Source organism: Chiloscyllium punctatum, chromosome 40, assembly GCF_047496795.1.
Source record: "Chiloscyllium punctatum isolate Juve2018m chromosome 40, sChiPun1.3, whole genome shotgun sequence".
In the NCBI taxonomy this organism is placed as follows: Eukaryota; Metazoa; Chordata; class Chondrichthyes; order Orectolobiformes; family Hemiscylliidae; genus Chiloscyllium; species Chiloscyllium punctatum.
In genome coordinates, this window is record NC_092778.1 from 53,896,630 (window position 1) to 53,913,721 (window position 17,092).

At 43.3% G+C, this 17,092-nt stretch overlaps 1 protein-coding gene across 1 annotated transcript in view; it reads right to left on the reverse strand.

Annotated features, from left to right (window-relative positions):
- Positions 1-17,089, reverse strand: part of LOC140464620 (acyl-coenzyme A synthetase ACSM3, mitochondrial-like) — an 85,176-nt gene extending 68,087 nt beyond the window's left edge. The window contains exon 1 of the mRNA XM_072559927.1: positions 16,902-17,089. The gene's annotated coding sequence lies outside the window, so the exon portion shown is untranslated. The remainder of the gene's footprint in view (positions 1-16,901) is intronic.
- Between the last annotated feature and the right edge of the window lie 3 nt (positions 17,090-17,092).

A 17,092-nucleotide genomic window follows, 5' to 3' on the forward strand; every position in this document is an offset into this window, starting at 1 on the left:
TTGTAGAAAAACATTGCCAGGGTGAGACAGATCTTTGAGAATGCTGGCGGCCTTTCCTTAACAAAGGGCCTGGTAGATGGATTTTATACATGGGTTGGCCTTTGTGATTATCTGGGCCAAGTACACCACTCTTTGTAACCATCTCCGATCTTGAACGGTATAGTTGCCATACCAAGTAGCGATACATCCAAACAGAATGCTCTCGATGGCACACCTATATAACTTGGCAAGGATATTCGCTGTCATGCCAAATTTCCTCAGCTGCCTGAGGAAGAAGAGACATTGTTGGGGCTTTGTAACCAGTGTGTCCACATGAAGAGTCCAAGAAAGCTCGTTGTGGACGACCACCCCCAAGAGCTTGCACTCTCCACTCGTTCCATCTCTGTGCTGTTAATGTGTAGGGGGGGGGCATGAGTAACACCATGCCAAAAGTCAATCATGAGTTCTTTGGTTTTGCCGCCATTGAGCGCTAGGTTGTTTTTCCAGGTCTTCCACCTCCTGTCTGTAGTCTGTTTCATCACCATCTAAGATTCGACCGACTACGTTGCCGTCATCAGCGAACTTGTAAATGGCATTAGTCTGATATTTGGCGACAGAATCATGGGTATACAGTGCGTATGGTAGGGGGCTGAGTATGTACCCTTGGGGGCTCCAGTGTTCAGTGTTAGTGAGATGAATCTTCACTGATTGTGGTCTGTGGGTCAGGAAACTGAGGATCCATTTGCAGAGTGGGGTTAGTTAAAGATCACTAAGTTTAGTAATCAGTTTTCAGGGGATAATAGTGTTCTTGAACTTTGAGTTGTATGCATAAGGAACACTTAGCTGATAAATAGCTTTGAGAAAAGGCCCGAAAGGTTGTGTTTTAGTGTCACTGATACTAAAGTCTTCTTCATTAGACTGGAACTGAATTTGCAAGAATGTAAAGTTGAGGTTAAAATCAGTTCAGTAATGATCTTACGATTGAAGGAGCAGGGTTAAGAAAAAGGTAGCTTATTTTTATTTGTACATTTTGAACATATTTAATTTTCGGGGGTTCACATGCAGCAACTCAGTATTTTTTTACTGTGCACACTGAAGACACAAGACATAGGAGCAGGCAATTATACAGAGCTGCAGTCTTTCAAGACAAAACAAGTGATTCTTTTCCATGGTCCATCCCAATTGAGCAGTACGAACTATTGCTAAAAACCTTAGTGACAATAGAAGGAGCTCACCTAGATGGAACAAAGAAAAATGGAATGTGCCACATCTATAAAACTTGCGACTTAAGTCACTGTAAAACCATTATCCAAGCGAGCAAACTGATAAATCTCACTAACTTCAAGATGGAACTTTTAAGATTCTGTTCACTCAGCTTTTGTAGATAATAAGGAGGTTCGCATGCAGGAGGTAATGCACAATATATTAAAGAAACTAATCCATCCATTGATTCTTTCTTCAATGAGAGTTGAAAGCCTTGGCAGTATGAGGAATCGATATCAGGCATTTCTTTCTATGAACATATTTTAACAGTGTTGACTTAACTTTGATTTAGTAGGTATCTACAGTAAAGGGAATAAAGAATCATATGGTCAATTCTGGACACCACCGTGGAGAGGCCACTCCTGGAAATACTATCATAAACAGATGCATCTGCACAGCTAGATTGGACAGGACAAAGTCCAGGAGGATCTTTCCTCTTGAAAGTTTAGCTACTAATTAGTGAGCAATCAAAATCAGAGGTGTTCAAGAAGCTATAATTATATGAACACTCATCTTGGATACTTGAGGCGCTAGTGAAAATTACAGCTCTAGGGAGGAGTGAGACCATGGAGGGATTAATAAACAAGAAGAATATCACAACCGAGTTCTTGTTTAACTGTTTAATTTGTCTAGAATTGATTAATGGGATGTGGGGTGAGTAAGGATCAAGTAGCATGTTTTGGTGGCTTTTTGTTTTCAAGAAAAATGTTGTATTGACAGAGAATTAAATTACAAGAGATTATGACAGAGAGAAAAACACAGACACATCTACTTGCCATGTTTATGGTGCTTGCACTACCCTTGTATTAATACCTGCAATGTGCAAAGGGAACGCGTGCTGACATAGAGATACACACTGCACATTCTGCAGATCAGACTCAAACTTAAGTCCAAGACTCCCAGACCCATGACCTTTCCGTTTCAGGAAACTTTTGGGGGATTATAATGCAATGTCATCACCTCTCTGGTGGTAGGAAAAGGGAAATAAGCAATAATGAATTGACCTTGGCATCAATAGAATCATAGAGTCATAGAGATGTACAACATGGAAACAGACCCTTCGGTCCAACCTGTCCACGCCAACCAGATATCCCAACCCAATCTAGTCCCACTTGCCAGCACCCGGCCCATATCCCTCCAAATCCTTCCTATTCATATACCCATCCAAATGCCTCTTAAATGTTGCAATTGTACCAGCCTCCACCACATCCTCTGGCAGCTCATTCCATACACGTACCACCCTCTGTGTGAAACAGTTGCCCCTTAGGTCTCTTTAATATCTTTCCCCTCTCACCCTAAACTTATGCCCTCTAGTTCTGGACTCCTCGACCCCAGGGAAACGACTTTGTCTATTTATCCTATCCATGCCCCTCATAATTTTGTAAAGCTCCAAAGGGTCACCCCTCAGCCTCTGACAGTCCAGGGAAAACAGCCCCAGCGTGTTCAGCCTCTCCCTATAGCTCAAATCCTCCAACCTTGGCAACATCCTTGTAAATCTTTTCTGAACCCTTTCAAGTTTCACAACATCTTTCTGATAGGAAGGAGACCAGAATTGCACGCAATATTCCAACACTGGCCTAACCAATGTCCTGTACAGCCGCAACATGACCTCCCAACTCCTGTACTCAATACTCAGGCCAATAAAGGAACGTTTACCAAATGCCTTCTTCACTATCCTATCTACCTGCGACTCCACTTTCAAGGAGCTATGAACCTGCACTCCAAGGTCTCTTTCCAGTCTTGTGAGCTCATAGTAAACCATAGCTTCAACCATTGTGCAAGATTAAGGTATGAAAAAGTGGGAAGTAATTAAGCCAAAATGTTGCTGGAGCAAAGCATTGAACTTTGACATTGCCTTTGTACATTTTGGATTTTAGCATTGCTGTGCAGAACACACTGAAAGTGCAACTGGGAATTTTTACAGGAAGGAAAAATGGACATGTGAGACCAGAGTCAACAATGCCAGTAACTGTGCATCTCTATAACCATCGGTGGCTTTTAATTATGAAGGCTAGAATATAATAGGCCAACTAAAGTGCATTGGAGCATTCAAATCTAGAGATAACAAAGACAAGAATGAAGTGTTTAGCAAGAGCTGAAGCAGCGTTAAATTCAGAAGATGCCACAGTGACAGAAGCATGTGGTCTTCATGATAGCTGATCTCAGACAAATATAACACTAAGTTTGTGAAATCTTCGTCAGCCTCAGATTTTTCCCAAAGGGATGGACGCAGCAGCTGGGGAGTAGAATAGCAGGGACCAAGGACAATTGCTTTGGTCCCCCTAAATGATTAACCAGCCTCCCAAATGATTAACCAGAAGGATTTTCTGCTCTGCCATAACAGATGTCAGGCAAGGGATTTGGGGATAGTGGATGAATTGAAAAAATGGTGGCAAGATACACAGCAAGACGCTATTAATTTGCAAATGAAAACAAATGCTGTGCTTTTGGCTAATGCAACACATAGATGGTGAAAAGGAATGGGAGAAGGATAAACGCTTGGAGAGATTAGATTCCTTACAGTATTGAAACAGGCCATTTGGCCCAACAAGTCCACACCAACCCTCCGAAGAATAACCCACCCAGATCCATTTCCTTTCTAAACCAGGACTCCCGCCCACCCTCTGACAACCCCTTCTCCCGCCTCCAACACACCCCATCCACCTGGACACCCCGTGCTGGCCTCTTACCCGCCCTCGATCTCTTCATAGCCAACTGCCGTTGTGACATTGACCGCCTCAACTTCTCCACCCCTCTCAACCAACCTCTCACCCTCGGAACGTGCAGCCCTCCACTCCAACCCCAACCTCACCATCAAACCACCAGACAAGGGAGGCACGGTGGTAGAATGGCGCACCGATCTTTATATTGCTGAGGCTAAACGCCAGCTCACAGACACCTCCTCCTACTGCCCCCTTGACCATGACCCAACCTCCCACCACCAAACCATCATCTCCCAGACCATCCATAACCTCATCACCTCAGGGGATCTCCCATCCACCACCTCCAACCTCATAGTCCCACAACCCCGCACCACCCGTTTCTACCTCCTGCCCAAAATCCACAAACGTGACTGCCCCGGCTGACCCATTGTCTCAGCCTGCTCCTGCCCCACTGAACTCATTTCTGCATACCTTGATACGGACCTGTCCCCCTTAGTCCAAGAACTCCCCACCTACGTTCGGGACACCACCCATGCCCTCCACCTCCTCCATGATTTTCGCTTCCCCGGCCCCCAGCGCCTTATCTTCACCATGGACATCCAGTCCCTATACACTACCATCCCCCATCACGAAGGCCTCAAAGCCATCCGCTTCTTCCTTTCCCTCCAAACCAACTAGTACCCTTCCACTGACACTCTCCTTCGACTGACTGAACTGGTCCTCACTCTTAACAACTTCTCCTTCCAATCCTCCCACTTCCTCCAAACCAAAGGAGTAGCCATGGGCACCCGCATGGGCCCCAGCAATGCCTGCCTCTTTGTTGGATATGTGGAACAGTCCACTTTTCCTCTGCTACATTGATGACTGTATCGGCGCTACTTCGTGCTCCCACGAGGAGGTTGAACAGTTCATCAACTTTACTTATACCTTCCACCCCGACCTCAAATTTATCTGGACCTTCTCAGACTCCTCCTTCCCCTTCCTAGACCTCTCCATCTCTATCTCGGACGACCGACTCAACACGGACGTATACTATAAATCGAATGACTCCCACAGCTACCTAGATTACACCTCTTCCCACCCTACCCCCTGTAAAAATGCCACCCCACATTCCCAATTCCTTAGCTGCATCTGCTCCCAGGAGGACCAATTCCAATACCGAACAACCCAGATGGCCTCCTCCTTCAAAGACTGCAATTTCCCCCCAGACGTGATTGACGATGCTCTCCGCCGCATCTCCTCCACTTTCCGCTCTTCCACCCTTGAACCCCGCCCCTCCAATCGCCACCAGGACAGAACCCCACTGGTCCTCACCTACCACCCCACCAACCTTCAGATACATTGGATCATCCTTCGTCATTTCCGCCACCTCCAAATGGACTCCACCATCAAGGATATATTTCCCTCCCCACCCCTATCAGCGTTACGGAAAGACCACTCCCTCCCCGACTCCCTGGTCAGATCCACACCCCCCATCAACCCAACCTCCACTCCCGGCACGTTCCCCTGCAACCGCAAAAAAATGCAAAACTTGCACCCACACCTCCCCCTCACTTCCCTCCAAGGCCCCAAGGGATCCTTCAATATCCATCAGAAATTCACCTGTACCTCCACACACATCATTTACTGCATCCACTGCACCAGATACGGCCTCCTATACATTGGGGAGACAGGCTGCCTACTTGCGGAACGTTTCAGAGAACACCTCTGGGACACCCGCACCAACCAACCCAATCGCCCCGTGGCTGAACACTTTAACTCCCCCTCCCATTCCGCCAAGGACATGCAGGTCCTTGGCCTCCTCCATTGTCAGACCATGGCAACACGACGCCTGGAGGAAGAGCAACTCATCTTCCGCCTAGGAACCCTCCAACCACAAGGGATGAATGCAGATTTCTCCAGCTTTCTCATTTCCCCTCCCCCCACCTTTTCTCAGTCCCAACCCTCAGACTCAACACCGCCTTCTTGACCTGCAATCTTCTTCCCGACCTCTCCGTCCCCACCCCCTCTCCGGCCTATCACCCTCACCTTAACCTCCTTCCACCTATCGCATTCCCAACGCCCCTCCCCCAAATCCCTCCTCCCTATCTTTTATCTTAGCCTGTTTGGCACACCCTCCTCATTCCTGAAAAAGGGCTTATGCCCGAAACGTCGATTCTCCTTCTCCTTTGATGCTGCCTGACCTGCTGCGCTTTTCCAGCAACATATTTTTAAGCTCTGATCCCCAGCATCTGCAGTCCTCACTTTCTCCCAAACTCTAAGGGCAATTTAGCATGGCCAATTCACCTAACCTGCACTTCTTTGGAGGCTCCCAAGCACTGAGGATGTCACCTAGACAGGGGACGAAACGTCTGCAACACAAATTCCCAGCTCGGTGAACAGAACCACAACAGTAAGATAATGTGATTACCGTCCCAAACATTCAACAATGGCAGAAAGATGTGGAGAAGGATGACAAATGCAGTTGACAGACCAAAGAGGGAGTATTTACTGTTGCCAGTCACCTGTGGAGAGATTTCTGACTGATAACAACTGTTTCAATATGGTGATAGAAATTCAAAACTTGAGTTCCAGGAGAAGATGAAACTAATTTGTAGATGAAAGCAGTGCAGATGCTGTAGTCTTCATGGACTTCAGTAAGGCTTTGACAATATCTCATATGGCAGGCTGGCTTAAAAGGTAAGAGTCTGCAGGATCCAGGGCAATGTGGCAGATTGGATCCAAAATTGGTTTTGGGACAGGAGGCAGAGGATGATGGCTAAAGGATGTTTTTGTGACTGGAATCCTGTATCTAGTCGGCTACCACAGGGTTTCGTGCTTAGTCTATTTCTGTTAGTTTGTATGTTAATGGACTTGATGTGAATGTCGAATGTAGAAGTCTGCAAATGAAAAGGAATGATAGCATGGTAAATAGCTAGGAGGAAAGCCTTAGACTATAGAACAATGGCAAATGCAAGTAAATCCTGACAAGTGTGGGTGATGCATTTTGGGAAGTCAAATAATGCAAGGGAATACATGTTGACCGGTCAGTCTCTAGAAAGTACACAGGATCAAAGGGACCGTGGTGCACTATTCCATAGGACAGGTTAAGAATGGATTTGCGATACTTATCATTATTGATCAAGACATTGAATACAAGAGCAAGGATTTGATTTATTATTGTCACATGTACTGACATACAGTGAAATGTATTATATTGCAGGCTAACGAGACAAATCATACCCTTAAATATGTACATCAGGATAATAGGATAGAATGCAGAGTATAACATTACAGCTACAGAGAAGGTACAGAGAAAGAGCAATTCTAAAAAAAATGAGAGGTTTGTTCACAAGTCTGATAACAATGGGGAAGAAGCTGTTCTTGAATCTATTCATTATGATAGAGTTATACACATGTTAAATATAGACCCAATAACTGCAGATGCCAGAAACCAAGTTATGTTTTTGCTTCTGTACATAACGTTAATTAGGTCACAGCTGGTGTACTGCATACAGTCCTGGTCAACACACAATGGGGAAGCTATGATTGCACAAGATGCAGAGGAGATTCACCCGGATGTTGTCTGGGATGGAACAACTCTGATGAGACCACATAGGCTGGGGTTGTTTTCCTTTGAGCACAGAAGGGAAGGGGGATCTCACTGAGATCTACAAAGTTAGGAAGGGGCATAGATAGGAGGGAGAAACATTTTCCCCTCAGTAGAAGGGTCACAGTTTTGAAGGTAAGATGCAGGGTTTTAGATGAAGGTTCATTTTTCCATCCAGATTGTGAATGATGATTTATGAATGATCATTTGTTGTCACTTGTATTCTGCAATGAATGGCATAGTAAAATACAGTGAAAAGCTTCAACTGTTGCCACCATCTGGCGTCATTCGAATACTTCAAAAGGTTAAAAAAAGACAAAGTTGAAAGAGTTCATCTTTGCTGTGCCGCCTCCATCATGAATCTTGATCCGAGGCGACCAACCAATGACACCCAGGTCGTTATTGCTGGGTCAGCAGCCTTGTAACTCAGGAGGTGGCGATCCGAAACTTATAACATTGGGTGGAGGGGGGAAACCTCAAGATATTTAAAGCAGTAAACACCACAACATGCAAGGTTACTGATGAAGTGGTGGAAAATGGGATTGAAGTACTGTAGATGGATGTTTGACAACTGGCGCAGCCATGACTGGCTAAAAAGGTCTCGTTCCATGCTGTACTATTCCATAATTTCAAAAATTGGCTGCACATTCAAGGACCTGGGAGGAAAATGATGGGAGTTTAGAGGTGCTACAGTTGTTTGCAAGGCTGGTGGGGGGGAAAAGATTAGTTTTGAGGAGATTCTGAAAAGAATGACATCGATTTCAAGGTGAGACGAAACGGTTAACAACTTCAATTGAAATGAGGAGCACAAGGGGTCTCGTTGAGAAGATAGGCGAGAAACTAGTAAACAAATATGACATCTTTTTACATACAATTATTCCTCCCTTTCGCTGCAGAAAGGTGTGTCTCCGATATAAATGTTATGTTGTCCCTCGCGAACCGCTAACCGACAACCTCACGCCCGGTCACATGACCTCCCCCCCTTTGGACAGCAAGCTACCCACCTCCGCGCATGCGCAGTACCGACGTCACCACCCGCCTATTTCCCGCGTCGTGCATGCGCAGTATGCAATCTCCTCGACGGTTAGCGAGAGAAAAATTTGCTTGCCGTCTGTGGGGGGGGGGGGGGATGTCAATGAGAACAAGCTTGACAGAAAACAAGAATTCCGTGGCCTACGTTCAGTCGCTCCATCCCAGTGCTTTCGGTGCATTTATTGCCGGTTGCCTGTTCCCATTTCCTTCGCTGTGGTTGCTGCTCGTTTTTCGTGACACCGTCACTTTCCGACAAACACGTCGCCCTAAGATGGCAATTCGTTCAACATGGCGACGCACCCATCAAGTTGTTGTGGCATGACTAACAGTAGATCAGTCCCAGAATGAAACAATTACATTTACATTGCCCTTTTCACGCCACGGGACTCTTGTTACAGTCGAATTTTTTTTTGAAGGAAAAAGCGCATGATGAAGTCGCACCTTCTTTGATGAGCACAGGTAGCCATTCCCCACCAAAGGGATTGCTGCTGCAATGTAAAAGCTATCAGTAGTTTGAAAGAAGCACTTCAACTTTGAAAGGAAGTTGTAGCTGCTAGCAAGTGATGAAACGTTTGAAGAAACTTGCGAACACGATATTTTCATCGCACTTTTCATTCTTGCATGTCGGCACCTTTCGCGAGATGAAACGAAAAGCCTCTGCAAAAATATCTCAACCCACCCTCGGAGCAGAATTAGTCAAGTCATTTTTTTCATTTCCTTTATAAGTTCTCAATATCCTAAAGTGCTTTGCAGTCAACAATGCAAAATTTTAAGGGCAACCACTGGAGCAACAGCAAGCTTCACTGCACAGCAATAGGATAACAGATTTTATTTTGTATGCTGTTGAGTAAAAGATAAATATTGACTAACATCTAGGTGGAGCAAAGCCAATGGGATCAGTAATGTGATAAAAAAGAAAGTAAAAGGCCCTTTTAAAATAGCAGAATAATGAACAGCTAATCTGAAAGCAAAAAAGAATAAAATATTAAGATGACACATGCAAAAGAAAATAAGGTGCTGGTAAGACCACACTTGGAAGATTGAATAGTTTTAGTCTCCTAAGAATCATACAGTATAGAAAAGGCCCTTTGTGGAGTACCACCAAAAATACACTCCTGTCCATACTAATTGCACAGCCTTGAATATTATGATACAAGTGTTCATCCAATTACTCGTCTAAGGAATGATATACTTGCAATGGAGATGGTCCAGAAAAAGGTTCATTAGATTCATTCTAGATATGGAGGGATTTTCTTGCAAACAGAAGTTGAGCTAATACTCATTAGAGTTTAGAAGAATAAGAAGCGACCTTTTTCGAAGATTGAGGCTCTCCTCTTAACTGTCTTCCCAAACAGTGCTCCTGATTCCCACCACTCTATGGGTCAAAAATATTTTCCTAAAATCCCCTCTAAACTTCCAGTCTTTCATCTTAACATAATGCCCATTTGTTATGGACTAATATGTTTTCGCATTTGCTCATTTTGCACCAGACCAAGAGTTTCTTCTCTAATGGTACCGAACAAATGCTCTTGGCCTTCCGTCTTAAATCATGGTCTCACTTCCAAAAACCAACAAATGGAAAGGGGGTCCGATTCCATCAATCCTAGCTGGAGTGTTCAGGCAATCAGCATGCTTTGAACACATTGTGTTCAAAGTAAAATGTTTAAGACCCCCAAGACACTCCATTAAGAGCATCAAGAGAGTGCCCAGAGGCAGGGTCTGGGACAGGAGGCATTCCAAAATTCAACAATGAGCTTTTCGAACTGCAGCAGCTTTAATATATGCTACTCGAGCTGCAATTAACACAGCTTCTGGCATGAGACCACCAATGGATCCATGTTAAATGATTTAAAGTGTACTCATTCTAATTACAATGTCTCAAAAGCTTCCTGTATTGTCATTACCTTCCCAGTTGACACTGGGTAATTTGTACCCCTGCTGCCTTACTTGGACTACTAAGAAAGTTTTGCAGCTTGAAATTCAAGTGCAGTATATTGTTGAGCTCTGCAGCACAATGTCACCATAAGAAGGTGTGCGAGAGACTGAGTAGCTCTGAGAAACTAACAAGGAAATTTCCTGACAACCATTTTCTGATTGGTTGAGCTACACAGAGTGGAAAAGCTGCAAGTGCTAAGAGCAGCAGAGGTGAAAAAGAGACATCCACAACTTGCAGATAGAAAGTATCATTCTATTTGTAAGGAAAAGAAAAACCAAGACAACTTAAAATAATTCATACAAGACCAAAATTCACCTGACCAATCATCAAATTGAAGAACCACCATGATCATTGTAAAAATCTAAAGAAACATGTGAAATAAAAAGCCTTTAAACTTTATAGTTTAGACTTTTGACCACCTTGCTTATGTTCTTTTTCTAGCTGTAGTATGGATGAAACCATTTGTCTTTTGTCCCTTATGTTGATTGTTTGCATGTTTGAGATTTTGAAGAGCTTAAGCTAAATAAATTAGAAATGCCCTGCAATTTTTGAGAAGATTTGTAGCTCAGGTTGTAAGTTTGCTCGCTGAGCTGGTAGGTTTGTTCTCAGATGTTTCAGGACCATGCTAGGTAACATCAGCGAGCCTCCATTGAAGCACTGGTGTTCTGTCCCACTTTCTATTTCTGTGTCTTGGTCTGTTAAGGTGAGTGATATCATTTCCGGTTCTTTTTCTGAGAGGTTGGTATATGGGGTCCATATCAATGAGTTTATTGATGGAGTTCCAGTTTGAATGCCAGGCCCCTAGAAATTTCCGTGCATATCTTTATTTAGCCTGTCTTAGGATGGATGTATTGTCCTAGTCGAAGTGGTGTCTTTCTTCATCTGTGTGTAAGGGTATTAGTGATAGTTGGCCATGTCTTTTGGTCGCTAGTTGGTGCTCGTGTCTCCTGGTGGCTACTTTCCTGCTGTTTGTCTGATGTCGTGTTTGTTGCAGTCTTTGCAGGGTATTTTGTATATTGCATTTGTTTTGTTGGTTTTGGTACAGGGTCCTTTAGGTTAATCAGTAGCTGTTTCAGTGTGTTGGTAGGTTTGTGAGCTACCATGATGCCAAGGAGTTGCAGTAGTCTGCTTGTCATCTTCGAGATGTCTTTGATGCATCATGTCTTCTTGTTTAAAAATTGGCAAACTGTACTTATTGTTCTTGAATACATTGCATTGGTATTCTTCTACGGTTGCTCGTAGTTCCTAGGTGTTGCAGTGTGTTGTAGCTCATTTAAATAATGTTCTGATGCAGCTCCGTTTGTGGGTGTTGGGATGATTGCTCTTGTAGTTGAGTATCTGGTCTGTGTGTGTTGCTTTCCTGTTGACGCTGGTCTGCAACTCTCCATTGGCTGTTTGTTCCACTGTGACATCTCAGAAGGGGAGTTTGTTGTTCTCTTCCTCTTTGGTGAAAATTTATACCAGTAAGGATTTTGTTAATGATGTTGTCGGCTTTCTCTAATTTGTTCCATTTCGTGATGACAAAAGGTGTCATCCACATAGCGGACCCAAAGCTTGGGTTGGATCGTGGGGAGGGCTGTTCATTCTAATTTCTGCACACCTGCTTCTAGGAATCCTGATACTGGTGATCCCATGGGTGTCCCATTGATTTGTTTGTAGGTCTTGTTGTTGAAGGTGAAATGGATAGTGAGGCACAGATCTATTATCTTGAGGATGTTATCCTTGCTGATGGAGTTTGTGCTGTCTGGTGTTTGTGTCCTTGGCTCATCTAGTAGTGAGGTCAGTGTATCTTTGGCTAGGCTGATGTTAATTGATGTGAATAGGGCAATGACTTCATCCGTTTCTATCTTAATGTTTTTGATGCTGTTCAGGAATTCTTGTTGGAGTGGATGGAGTAGCGTGAGTCTTCTACTAGGTATTTCAGTTTACGTTGAAGTTTCTTTGCTAGTCTGTATGTCGGTGTGCTGGAGAGCAGCAGACCAGCATCTACAGGAAAGCAACACGCACAGACCAGATACTTAACTACAAGAGCAATCATCTTAACACCCACAAATGGAGCTGCCTCAGGACATTATTTAAATGAGTCACAACATACTGCAGCACCCAGGAACTACAAGCAGCCGAAAAAAAACCCTTTTAGACAAGAGCATTCATTCATAGCAGAAGTGGTAATGCAAAGACTAGAATAAACAGCCCTACCAACCATCAAACCAAAAATCTGGGTCCGCTATGTAGATGACATCTTTGTCATCACAAAACGAAACAAGATAGAAGAGACATTTAACATCATCAACAACACCCTCACAGGCATAAAGTTCACCAAGGAGGAAGAAACCAACAACATTCCTGGATGTCACAGTCGAAAGAAAGGACAACAGAGAACTACAAACTTGCGTATACAGAAAATCGACAAACACTGACCAAATACTTAACTACACCAGCAACCATCCCAACAAACACAAACGAAGCTGTATCAGAACACTATTCCAACGAGCCACCACACAGACAAACTTTGGAAAACAGAGGAGAACCACCTATACAACGTATTCACGAAGAACGGATACTCAAATAATAGTGCGCAGATTCCTCAAGAACAAACCATGACAAGCAGACCAAACACAGCCAGAAACCCTAACCACCTTACCATATATCAAAGAAGTTTCAGAAATGACAGCCAGACTACTAAGACCCCTCAGAATCCTAGTAGCACACAAACCCACCAACACTCAAACAAAAACTAACAAACTTAAAAGACCCAGTACAACCCATGGACAAAACCAACATCATCTACAAAATTCCATGCAAGGACTGCCACAAATACTACGTAGGACAAACAGGAAGAAAGTTAGCCACCAGGATACATGAACACCAGCTAGCCACAGAAAGACACGACCCTCTCTCCCTCATAGCCCTACACACAGATGAAAAAAAACCCATTATTTCAACTGGGACAACATATCTATCCTGGGACAGGCTAAGCAAAGACATGCCAGAGAATTCCTAGAGGCCTGGCACTCCAACCACAATACCATAAACAAACGCATAGATCTAGATGTCATCTATCAACCCCTCAGAAAACGAACAGGAAATGACATGACCACAAACCCCAGGAACCCCATCCAGGAGAAAGATATAAATAGAATGCAGGAGACAACAGCTTCGTTTTGCTTGGAGGTTGCCACTGATGATGTTAGCCAGGTAATGAAACATCTGGATATCAAACCTACAGCTCAGCGAGCAAATCTACACCCTAAAAAACCCTATACAACATATTCAAGAACAATGGGTACTCAATAAGCACAGTTCATCGATTCTTAAACAACAAACCAAAACAAGAAGACACAACACGCCCAGAGACTCTAGCTACACTACCATACATCAAAGACATCTCGAAGATGATGAGCAGACTACTACGACTCCTAGGCATCATGGTAGCCCACAAACTTACCAAACACATTGAAACAGCTACTGAAAAACCTAAAGGACCCTGTACCAACAACTAACAAAATGAATGTCATATATAAATGACTGCAACAAACACTACAGCTGACAGACAGGCAGGAAACTAGCCACCAAAAGACATGACCAACTACCACTAGTATCCTTGCACACAAACGAAGAAGGACACCACTTTGACTGGGACAAGTCAACTATCCTTGGAAAGGCTAAACAAAGACACACACCGGAATTCCTAGAGACCTGGCATTCAAACTGGAACTCTATCAACAAACACATCGATTTGGAGCCCATTTACCAACCTCTCAGAAAAAGAACTGGAAATTATATCACCCACCTTAACAGACTAAGGCACATAAATAGAAAGTGGGTCAGAACAACAGAGCTTCATTGGAGGCTCACATGATATTATGTGGCATGATGATGAAATGTCTGAGAACAAATCTACCAGCTCAGCGAGCAAACATACAACATAGAAATTGCCTCTTTTCACTTGTCTGAATTGCCTTTGTACTAAGGAGCAGTCAACTTGGTCACTTTGATGGTATCATTGGTATTTTATGCATTTTGTTGCTTTTTGTGGAACAGTGAGACATTTTCTATGCACTCTTCCCACTTACATCTTAACAGCCAACATCCCCAGCATCAAGGCATTGACCACCTTTGATCAGTGATGATGGGCTGGGCACATCATCCGTATGACCAACAAAAGCAGGTGCTCTACTCCCAGCTTTGAAATAGAATGTAGGTTTGCTCGCTGAGCTAGAAGGTTAATTTCCAGATGTTTCGTCACCCTAAGTAACATCTTCAGTGGGCCGCTGGGCAAAGCACTGCTGATGATTCCTGCTTTCTATTTTTATGTTTGGATTTCTTTGGATTGGTGATGTCATTTCCTGTTCTTTTTCTCAGGGGTGGCAGATGGGATCTAACTCGATCAACACATCAAGTTAGACCCCATTTACCACTCCCTGAGAAAAAGAGGAACTGACATCACCACAGGAAATGGCATCACCAACCTAAACATATAAATAAAAAGCAGGAATCATCAGCAGTGCTTTGCCGGAGGCCCACTGAAGATGTTACCTAGTAGGGTGATGAGATGTCTGGAATTGAATCTTCCAGCTCTGAGCAAACCTACATCTAGAACCTCAATCTGAACTACAAATCTTCTCAAAACTCGTTTGAAATGGCAGGCAAGCTCCAGAAGTGCTTCAGTGATACCCTCAAGACCTCACTGACAAAGTGCTGCAATCCTATGGACATGTAGGTATCACCGGCCTAAGATTGTCCAAGGTAGAGGAGGAGCATCTGGGAAGCCATCAAGACAAGTAGGTCTAGATGGAATGCTGTTCAGAAGATCAGTGTGGACTCGATGGGCTAAATAGTCTGCTTCCACACTATAGGGATTCTATGAGCACTGTGACTTACCATTGGGAAAAAGCAGAAACCAGGTGATAAACAGTGAAAGGAGCATGCTGCCACACCAAAGCACCATTTGGCCCTTCCCATGACCACCACCTGCCCCATATATAACAGAGCCTGCAGTCGCCACATTGGTCTGTACAGCCACTAATGGCCTCACCCTGAGAGCGGAAGAGACTCATTTTCATTTGCCAGGGACTGCCAATGAATGAATGAATGAGTTGCTGCTATGCAGTAGCAGTGAGTGGCGTTCATCACTACACAATGCTGCTGTCAAGCCTAAAGATGTTTGCTTACCACAAAAATGATATATGAAATTTAGTGTCAGTGTGATGCCAGGTATGTAGGTCATAGGTTTCAAAGACTGGCAGCTCAAATCAACAAGATGTCCCTTCTTGAGACAAGCAAGGTACTGATTGTATTTGACCAGCCCACATTTGCAACAGTATCTGATGTTAGATGTGATTTTGCAATTGGACAGCATTTGTTGGATAATCCTCAATGTGAATAATTATGGTGACAACCAATTCAGGAATGTTGAGTTTGCAGTTTGGCACACGTGTGTACTGGAAACTACACATTAATATGTAGTGTTCTTTGCAGACAGAAAGAACGTGGATGTGCACTATTTCAACTCAACAAAATAAGCAAGAATCATTTGGTTTACAGTATTTCTCAGGTCAAAACCTTGATCAGTCAGAATTAACCTGGTTGGTTGAAAATTTATCTAACAAAAACTTGGCTGTTAACAGTCAATCGGTAATGATGGATGCATTCTCCGGGGTTCAGTTGTTAACCTATCAGCATTGTTATGCATCATAATAGTTCACTTTCTTCTTGATTTGATACTCGTGCAAAATTTCTGGATGAGTGCAAAACAAATAAGTTTAAACAAATTGTGTATTTTTTTTCCAAGCAATATATCTTTAATTCTGGTCCGGTGAGATCCTTTGATTTTGATTACACCAATGGTGGTCGTGCCTTCGGTTATCAAGACCTTCAGTTTTAACAGATTCCAATACTTCTCTGCCTGTTTCCACTATTAAGATGCTCCTTAAAACATCCCTCTTTGACCATGTGTTTTGGTCAGCAGTACTTTTATGCCTCAATGTAGTTCAGTGTGGAATTGATAGAGTCACACACTTTTAAAAATGTGTCCATAGTGGTCTACGCTAGTTGGCAAACATCCATCTATTCTACAGCACTTGGTCTGTAGTCTTGTATGCTCTAGTGTTTTACATGTTCGTTTAAACAGTTCTTCAAAATGTCTTAAGAGTTTCTGCTTCCAACACTCTTTTAGGTGAGTTCTAAATATCCACAACCCTTTGGGTGAAAAAAACAGTTCTCTCAAATTCTCGCTAAAACTCCTAATACTTAAAATTGTCTTCCCGCAACTCATTGTTTGATCTGGACCGTTTTAATATTTTAAAAGTGTCATAAAAATTTATTATTGTATGTGCACTACTAGCTGAAGTGAATACCACTACCTGGTAACTGAAAACTGAACAATGTTTCATCTGCTTTAAAAAAAACTCAAATGAATCAATTTTCAATAACTTACATATGCTGTTAACCCCTCATCTGGTAGACTTTGTCACATCTTATTGTCTTTGCTTTACTGCAATTTCGTTCAGATTTTTTTCAGTCGAGAAGTGGCAAGGATATTTAAAGAGAATGCATACGCTTCATAAAACAGGCGAAACAAAAAGTTAGCTTTGAGGATTATTCTTTGGCATTTTGCTTTCGGTTTGG